Here is a 9,608-nt window from a genome sequence, read left to right as displayed (position 1 = left end):
GACCGCATCTTCAATGCAACTTGTCAAGGTCTCACCCAACTGCTGAGAACGCTCGCGCAAGCGGTGTTCGGCGCGGAACTTGCGCACAGCAGGGCGTCCGAGCACTTCGATGAGGTTCGCCTTGAAAACAGTCCACGTGGAGAAGTCTGTGTCATGGTTTAGAAACCACAGGTTGGCACCGCCGGTCAAATAAAAGATGACGAAGATGACGTTGTTAAGCGGGGTGCTATCATCCGACTTACTACATGGGCTCACCCGCTCGTATGATGTGTGCTAGTCTTCAGGGTTATGATCGGCAGTCCCGCTGAAGAGGGCGGGGCCTCGCTGCCGGAGGGAGCCGGAACAGAGGACTGCTAAGCCCAGCTGCACGGCTTGGTGTTGGCATAGCGCCCAACCACCCACACAATGACTGACCTCTACTGAGGACCACATCGCAAAGAGGTTGCCATCCTGTGCCACTTCAGCCACCCCTGCAGAAAGGACCAAGTTGGTCTTGAAACATAAGCGCTTTGTTTAAACAGGTTGGGCATAGTTGTTTTTCTCCCCTATTGAGTTTTTCTTTGCCAGACAGACTGTTATGAAAATTTTCTTTTCTTTTCTCTCATGTGTTGTATACTTGGCTTTTGTCCTTTCCAGGGCTCTACAAGGATGGGCCACCATTCTGCAATGCTAGGTTTTCAGTGGTGGCGCACCGTATTTGGGCCGACAGCCTCGAAGAGCACTCTGATCATCGGTTGCAAAGCTGGCTTGTACTATCAGACCTCATCAGGGTGAATAGAAACGCCTCCAGGGTCAGCATGACACGGTCCCCTCATTCTTTGTCTGATCTGTGCGTCTACCTCCAGCCATGTCTTAGCGCTGAAAGCAATCATGCTACTGGTGAATGGGTGCTGAAGATTAATCCGTGACAAAGCTGCTGTGAGACAGTGCGCTGCGCACTCTCGGAAGGCCACTATCTTCGGCGACATCTTCGCTTTGTGGGACCCAGGACGCGTTTGAACAGAGTGCGACTGGTGGTGGTGGTTGAAAACATTTATTCAAGGCTATTTACAGGAGAGAGTGAGGACTGGCCCCTTACACATTGTGGGAGGGGTCCCTAGTCCGGGGCCCCTGTGGATTCTGCGGCAGCTCGGGCCCTAGCCACGAGAGCTCGTTGGCTCTTTAAGGTAGAGCAGCCTCCCACTCTCTCGGGCAGGTGAAGGAAAAGGGGGTAAGCGAAGTTATAGTGGCATGCCCACACAATGTCCTACACGTCCGAGAAAGCGCACCCACAATGCGGGCACTCCTCGTTAAAAGCCGGATGAAAACTATTGCAGCACTGCCGGGCACAGTACCGTGTTGGTACATAAGCGCAGGAGCCAACGCTCCTCGCTTTTAGTTAGCCCTTTCGCGGGGGATGAAAGTGGCTATGCTGGGTTTGATATAATTGAACGGTGTCTTTGTAAATGATAGCCGGGTTAGGTTTTGATACCTCAGGCGGCGAGTGTCGAGGCGATGCCCGGTGGTTAAGCGCGCGGGTTAAGGCGTCTGCAGCTTCGTTCCCCTCTAGTCCCGCATGTGCTGGAGTCCACGTGTGTCCGGGCGATCCCGGTACTCGCATCTATGTAAAATTTTCGCGGCGCGTCGAGAGATGCGTCCTTGTTCTACATTCCGCAGGCTCCCCGGGGGTCGGTGATAATAACCCGGGAATGTGGTTCTGCAACGGCGAGTGCTAGGGCGACCTCCTCCACGTGTGTAATGTTTGGGGCACAGTGAGTCCCTGAGCGTACTTTTTTTTATAGATTACTGCCGCCGTATACCATCCCCAGTGGAGTGGGCAAGCAGAATCCGTGTAGAAGACTCCATAGCGAGAGCCGCAGCCGTCGTTAAGGGCCGTCGCGCACACGGTACGATGGCTCTCATGAGTCCCCTTTGTCATGTTTGTGGCAGAGGCTGGACCTTGAACGCGTGGCGCCAATCCTCTGGAACCTTGGTCCGTTCCCCTGCTTGTGCTTTGTAGGCAGCGTGCACGTGGTCTAGGAGGATTTTGCTGCCTGACAATTTGTTCATCCGCAAGTATTGGTTGTTTAAGTGCGGCTCGCGTAGCTCCGCAAAGGTGTTGGTCATCCCGAGATCGATGAGCCGTTGACTGGACATCGTTATGGGGAGGTAGAGGGCGCGCTTATAGATTTTGCGAAGGATTACCTCTAGGGCGTTCTCGTCACATTTCCGCAAGTGGAGATAGGGTGCGGAATAGAGTATCTCGCTTCTTACGAATGCATTGGCCAGCCTCAGGGTGTCTTGCATCGTAAGCCTTCGTTTGTTAGATACCCGGAGTACCATGCGGCCCACCTGCTCTCCAATCTTGCGTAGCTTCTTCAGGGTTGTATAGGTCTTGCGGTTGCGGTGGATAAAGAGTCCCAAATCTCTTACCTCATCGCAAAGATGAGGTAAATTTTGGTGATACACTTAGGTTTGGGCCGAAGGTGGTTTTTAATAATTGTTTTTTTTGGGGGGGGGGGGAGAAAATGGCGCAGTATCTGTCTCATATATCGTTGGACACCTGAACCGCACCGTAAGGGAAGGGATGAAGGAGGGAGTGAAAGAAGAAAGAGAAATAGGTGCCGTAGTGGAGGGCTCCGGCATAATTTCGACCACCTGGGAGGTGCAAGAATTCTGATTTGGTCGGGGAACATTCCAGGCCGCTGCGGCGGGCGTATCCGTAGTCGCCGCTTGTTGCAGGTTGGCCTCGATCGGTCCCAATGACCCATGTGTTGCCCGGAGCGTGATGTCGTCGGCATACAGGACATGCCTGATTCCTGGGACGTTATTAAGCAGTGGAGGGAGGTGAGTCATGGCGAGATTAAGGAGGAGGGGAGATAGGACTGCTCCCTGTCTGGTAGCTCTTGCACCCAAGGGGTACGGGCCATGCTCCTGGTCTTGGATACGTATATACGTGTGCCAATCAGTGAGAAACTGTCGGATATACCTAAACGTGTTGTGGCCACCATTCGTCTATGACGAATGTGCGAGGATGATGTCGTGGGTCACGTTGTGAAACGCCCCCTTGAGGTCCAAGGCGAGGACCACCTTGTCGTCAGCCAGTCGCTTGGCGGCTTGCCGCTCTGCCATCGGCGGAGTTATACATAAAGCAAAGAGTCAACGCGTATTTTTTTTCCGTGTGCCTAATTTGCGGCTATGTTATCTGCAACTGAAACAATTTGTTCGCGGAAACTAAAAAAGCAAAATAAATGCGCAGTAGGCTGACTGAAAGGCACTCCACGCGTTGGTCCATTCCTGCTATTTCGTACGTGGGTTTAAAAAAGGGGGAAGCCGGCGCGTTTAATTCGATTTAATAGGGAAATCGGCGGCACAGCACAATAATTCGAAGTTTTAAGAATGCTTGTAGCGTGTAGGATGAGTTCTCGGGATATACAAAGACGAGCTCAGACTTCAAGCAGGGCTATAGTTGGTTGCACATTATTAAGTTAGAAATGACTAGCTGTATAGACAAGGACACGAAAATAGAAGTACACAATACAGGGGCTTGTCATGTGTACTTCTATTTCTGTGTCCTCGTCTATAGCACTAGTCTTTTCTAAAGAGCTCAGAATAGTCTTTAGTGCACCTTTAAGAGACAGGAAGAGGGCAGTGGGGGTGAGGGAACAAACTCGTGTTAATGACATCCTAGTCGAAACCAAGAGGAAGAAATGAGCTTGGGAAGGGCGTGTAATACGAAGGCTAGATAACCGCTGGTCTTGAAGGGTAACGGAGTGGATTCGAAGAGAAAGTATGCGTAGCAGGGGGCGGCAGGAAGTTAGGTGGGCGGATTAGATACTGTGGCCGCAGCTGGAAAAGGACAGGGTTAATTGGAGACATATGGGAGAGGCATTTTTCCTGCAGTGGGCGTTGTCAGGCTGCTGCTGATTATCATGTCTTTCCTAAACTAAGTTTTTTTGCAACATTTCATGCTTCCTTCCGCTCCGAACCTCCCATCGCCGAAATTTATCTCAGTACACGTTACCACTTTCTATTGTTACCTTACCCGGGTCTTCTCGGTATCTCATGATTGCCTCTATGTGGTGCCCCTTAATAAACGATGTCCAACACTTGCGTTTATCTAAACAGCCCACTTTTGCTTCCGTAATTCAAGCGCAACAAAGACAGCACTGTGCTTTTATGCATGCTACTCCCGGTCATAGAAAGAAGAACGACTGGACAGCAGTTCTTTTTTTTCTGGGCTGTATTTGTTGAGCTTGAATTCTGCAAGCTATGCACAAGCTTGCTCCTCTAAGGGTTTAGCCCACTTTTTACCATGCAGTGTACAAAAGCTTGCTTAAAACATAGTGACTGGCTAGTTGGTTCTGCATACTGGAAAAATTGCAGCGCAGCAGTAACAAATACGAGACGAGAAGGACGCAAACACAAGCGCTTGTGTTTGCGTCCTTCTCGTCTCGTATTTGTTACTGCTGCGCTGCAATTTTTCCAGTATACAAAAGCTTGTCCTTTTATTTCCACTTGGTAGCTTCTGGATGGCCACAGTTACGTTCCAAGATTGTTATGTAGCGGCGAAACCGGTCCATTTGTCTTTCACTTGTAATTTCAGATCGTTGCTAAATGGTGCCGCTTGACTTGCGCAGAGGAAAGCAGCTGGTCTTGCAGCTGAGTTTCCTGCTGGTTATCTCAACTAACGGTAATACTTGTGTCGCATGGTTAACCGAGCACGGACTAAATTTTGCATATGTTTCGCCGGTCAAAATATTCCACGTTGATTTTCACACAGGTGAAATCAACCGCACTTTCTGAACCAGAGAGTTCCTGCTTCTCAGCCGACAGTTTCTAGTGCCTGGGCTGCGCATGGACGACAGCACTAAAATTCATAATTAGCTAGCATATGGTAGTTGCTTCTCCATAGTAGGATAGACCTCATGAAAATATCACCAAAATTCCCGCAAAGGAACCCTTCAAACCGCTGTCTACGTGGTTAAACACCTTTAAGCTGCTAGCTTGGCACCCGCAGACGGCTGATATGTAAGTCTACCTACAATTACGCCGTGACAATAGTGCGATGCTGTTTCCTGGAGGGCCTCTTTTGAGGGACATTGGCCGCTGCGTTTTTAAATTTTTATCCGGACTCAGACTCGGCGTGATTCTGCGTCTTTTATAGCTTCGCCAAATATCTGTACACGTGCTTAGTTGTGCATTTGTTGGAATTGTATGCGCATTTTTTCTGTGCTTTGAACGCCTGTACGACAATGAGTAGCCGTTGCCACTATTACGCACCAGCATCACGTTTTGCATTCAAGCCAATAACAATGGATGCACGACGCTTTTGTCCTGCCGCTTCTTATTGGTGCATGGTGGAACTGTTGGCTGCACAGCGGTGGCACGTGCCAGCCAAGTGACTTCTTGCTCGCGTTTTCGTGGAAGAATTTGACCCTGTTGGTTGCAATCTATGCTCAGAAAGCCAACGAACAAAAAAATAATTTTTAAACTAAAGTAGCAGAAGCCACAGACAGCTATAAAATCATGAAACAGCACGCGCCAGCACACTGATGTGTGTCAGTTCTTCCTTTCGTATATACTTACGTGTGGTTGCATGCAGAAACAAGAAGCCCAGCACCAGGTTTTACTGACGTACGAGAAAACATTACCGTACGACCGCTTGGTGCGTTGTTTGCTCTCTGTGTCTTCCCTCTCGCGCCTTAATGATATCACGCACATCATTTCACGCTATTTGCTTGCGTCCTTTATAGCCAACTTTGTGTGCACCCTGCTACCTCACCCTGCTCGCTGCCTTGCAATGTATGGTCAGCAAGCATCTCTTCGGCTCTTGTCGATTGGTTCAGAAATTGCATAAAAACACCAACTGGAGCAAGATTAATGCGTGCCCGGTTATCTGAAACGTCCTATGTTCGTGTCTCCTCTCGTGTGTTGCTACAGGTGTATTGCTGCACGCGCACACGCGGAACCGTGCAAGAGAGCGTCGCTCCAGTGTATCGAGCCAGCAGGACGTGTGCCGGCCGCTGTTCCTGCATATAGCTGCACAACTGGCCACCGTTGGCGAGGCTGCGTCGGCTGATCAGAGCGACTGGACACGAAGACTGCGGTGCTGTGCGGTGGCCCTAAAATTTAATGAAGCATCATCACTTAGGGATGCAGGTATCGACGTCGCGGTCGGCTCCGCCCAAATGAGTGCAAATGCGCTGGTGTTTGGTTGTACGCGTTTTCCCCGGAAGAAAATAAATGTCTTTAGCGCCAGCGTACGCTGAAATCTGCTTGATCCATTTTGATGACTCGTAAGGGGCCTCTCCAAGAAAGTGCTGTTTTCATCGGAATGAATTCGCATTTCAGTCCGATATGGAAGGACCTCTCCGAAGCTAGAGAAGCATATCTTCAGAACGCATAGCGAAATTTTTCAATTTAATTGAATAAATTCTAAGCGTTTAAGCCCAGTTTTAACACCTCGAACAGGTAATGGGCAAGTGACGAAATATTCGCCACCTTAAGGCTGATAAAAATTGGACTACTACTGCAAAGCCAAAGGCAATATCCCAGGATATTTAAGGCGGGCGCCGCCCGTTTTACGCCAGAGCAGAAAAATTTTACTCAATGTATCCTCCCATGTCCTTATAGTCCAAGGAGTTCGTCAACAGCAAAATAATAAGCGGTCCGAAAGGGTAAGTACAATGCTTACAGTGCAGGCTGCTTTTCGACACCTTGGCTTTGCATGATGTCACAGGCGCCATGATGGAGCATGCAGCATAGCTTCCACGGCGGCGATAAGCAGATTTAAAATAGCCAGCAGGTTTTCGCCGCACTTCTGGTGACCACTATGATGTCGGTGCAACCTTCGTACACACGCCTGTTTAGACCACTTTGTTGTACTGTCACGACTTGCGCATGCATTGGCTTGTTTTGCAGGCACCAAACTGAAGCATGTTCCGTCGTCTTTACTCATTATTTCTCCCAAAGTCACAATGAATCGTTGCCATTGGTGTTATGATGTGCCGCATTTGGGCTACGCAAAACGGCATACATTCCTTATTTCGTATGCATCCGGCACAGTTGTACAGCCATTGTTCAGTACTAGCAGCAACTCTTACAGGGTCCTGAAAAAAAAAACGTCTATACCCTTAACCATGGCACTGATGTCAGCGACACTTTCTCGAAGTATAAGTGCTTTAAGGTCGCCTCTGTGGTTCAGTGGTTAAGGCGCTCGGCTTCTGACCTGAAAGACGCGGGTTCTATCCGGGCTGCGGCCGTTGCATTTCGATGGAGGAGAAATGCTAGAGGCCCGTGTATTGCGCGATGTCAGTGGTGGTTGAAATTGTCAGGTGCCCAGCGCACTACGGCGACCCTCATAGCCTCAGTCACCTTGAGACGTTAAGCCCCATAAACCACAACCACAAGTATATTACGCATATATTATGACATCCCATTGTGCAATTAGGTTTTAACGGCTGAGCACAGCTTCTCCTTCAAGCGCCGTACCTTATAACATCGGCAGTGAAAACAGGCAAAACGGCTTGGCGCTTGAACTTTCAGACAATTATAACGCATTGCTTTATGCACTTTCTAAGCGTGAAATGCATCTGCCTCCTCATTTGGCCAAGCTTATAGGCGAATGTCGTCCGAACCTAAGGAAGCAGATGAACCCGAATCTAAGAACATGATGGCGTTCTTGTATACCAAAATACCCAACTACTCTCCCTAATGGGAGCCGGGAGAAAAAGCTTACTACCCCTAAGCGGGAATTGAATCGCCTTCGGTACAAACGGAGCAGTTTCTTTCCACGATGTTGTAGGTCACTCAGATGTGCACCACTGCAACATTTACTCTAAGGCTTTTACATTACTAGGGTCTGTACAAGCGGAAATGCCCAGCGCCACCTGTCAATGGCCAGTGGCAGGTAACCTTAGTGGCAACGACCGGGACAGTTGCATAATCTTCTCTTAACGCAAAAGCGTGAAGGCTCCCCTTCTGCAGAAAATCCTTTGTCGTTGTGAGCTAGTAATTCCCGTGTATGCAACATAGGTGGCCCACCTAGTTGAAGTGACATTGCGGCGTCATCAAAACCTGCCCACCGGATTGTGAACAACCTGGCCACCGTTAGGTGGCAGTTAAAATAATGGTCGGTCGGGAAAGGTTGCTCGGGAAGAGCAACTTGGGCCGCACAAGCCCCACCGATAGCAGCACTTGCCATAGCTAGGCAGTGGTGCATCCCTGAACCGTTGAACCACTATGCCAGTAGTGGTATGAGGACCACCAGGGATCTATGAACTTAAAATCGAGAATGACGAACTCTGCATATATGGGCATTAACGCTGTCTTGTCATACCCTTAAGGCTGAGCTTAAGTGTCAGCTTCATTATTTTTTATTAATGTGGTAGCCTTTAAGTTGCTGTCTCACAAAAAAATTTCTGTCACGAAATTTCTTGATTGGTCGAGAGAGGTTAAGTGACGTTGACATCACAACCTGCCCACCGAATCGAGAACGTGCCCACCGTTGTCAGATTCAGTGCAGTATGCACCTGCCCCACCGCTGCGCTGCGCTGAGGCTTACGGGAGCACGGGAAGAGCAGCACGGGTGTCACACGCCCGACCGGTGCCTGTATTTAAAACAGCCACCTGCCGCGCCGGTGGCGGATTTTTTAACCGCTGCTCCACTCCGCTAGTAGTGGTACGTGGACCCTCCGCGATCAACGAACGCGATTGAGAAAGTCATGACGTCATTAACGCCACGTGACCGCCAGCGCACCATTCATAGGGCACCGTCAAATTTGAAAATCTGAGGACCACCAAAATTTGGAAGTTGGCCCACCCCAGGACATGGAATAAGGTGGGTTAGTGGGTCTGAATAATATAATTCCATTGAAATTCGCTGGCTTCAGCTGCGACTCTGGCTTGCTGTACCAGCGTGAGCTGACGCTATGGGTCCGAGTCGGGTAGAAGGTTCTCCAACTGCTCAGAACTGCGGCTATCTATTTTAGGCATTATGGGGCTAGCCCTGCATTCCCATGTTACGTGGTACAGCGTACCTGTGCCTCCGTACTAGACACACTGTTGTATCGTGTAGGCCACCTCTTGTGATAAAGTGCTCAGTTTAGATACACGTTGGTTTGTTGGCGCCTAAGTATAGTGGCTTGCTCTCGGCTTAGGCTGTCATGTGGGATTCCCAGATTGTTTGCCGGTATGTTTCTGGTGTCGTGAAGGGCTCTACGAGTGTCTAGCAGTTTAACGCCATACCCTCCTCCTTTCACGGTGGCCATCCTCCTGCTGGCGATTACTCCGCTCTTGCCACACCCTCCTCCTCCCACGCTAAACATGATCCAAATGGTTCACGTGCTAACCACCCTCCGGTTACGCCATCCTACGCTCTAGTCATACCTTCCTCCCCCCAGGGTAACAACCCTCCGGGTGATGCCAGTGGCAACCACCCACCGGATGCGCCATCTTGCGCTCTCGCCATACCCACCTCCTTCAACGATAGCCATTCTCCGGTTGGGGATTCTTCCGCTCTCGCGATACCTTCCTCGGTAAACACCCTCCGGGTGGCTCCGGTGGTAATCACCTGCCGCTTAGCGTTCCTCCGGTCACGACGTACCCTTCCCCTCCCATGGTAACCA

This window comes from Amblyomma americanum, chromosome 4 (genome assembly GCF_052857255.1).
Source record: "Amblyomma americanum isolate KBUSLIRL-KWMA chromosome 4, ASM5285725v1, whole genome shotgun sequence".
In the NCBI taxonomy this organism is placed as follows: Eukaryota; Metazoa; Arthropoda; class Arachnida; order Ixodida; family Ixodidae; genus Amblyomma; species Amblyomma americanum.
The sequence above is the reverse complement of the archived record's forward strand: the minus strand, read 5'-3'. Positions refer to the sequence as shown.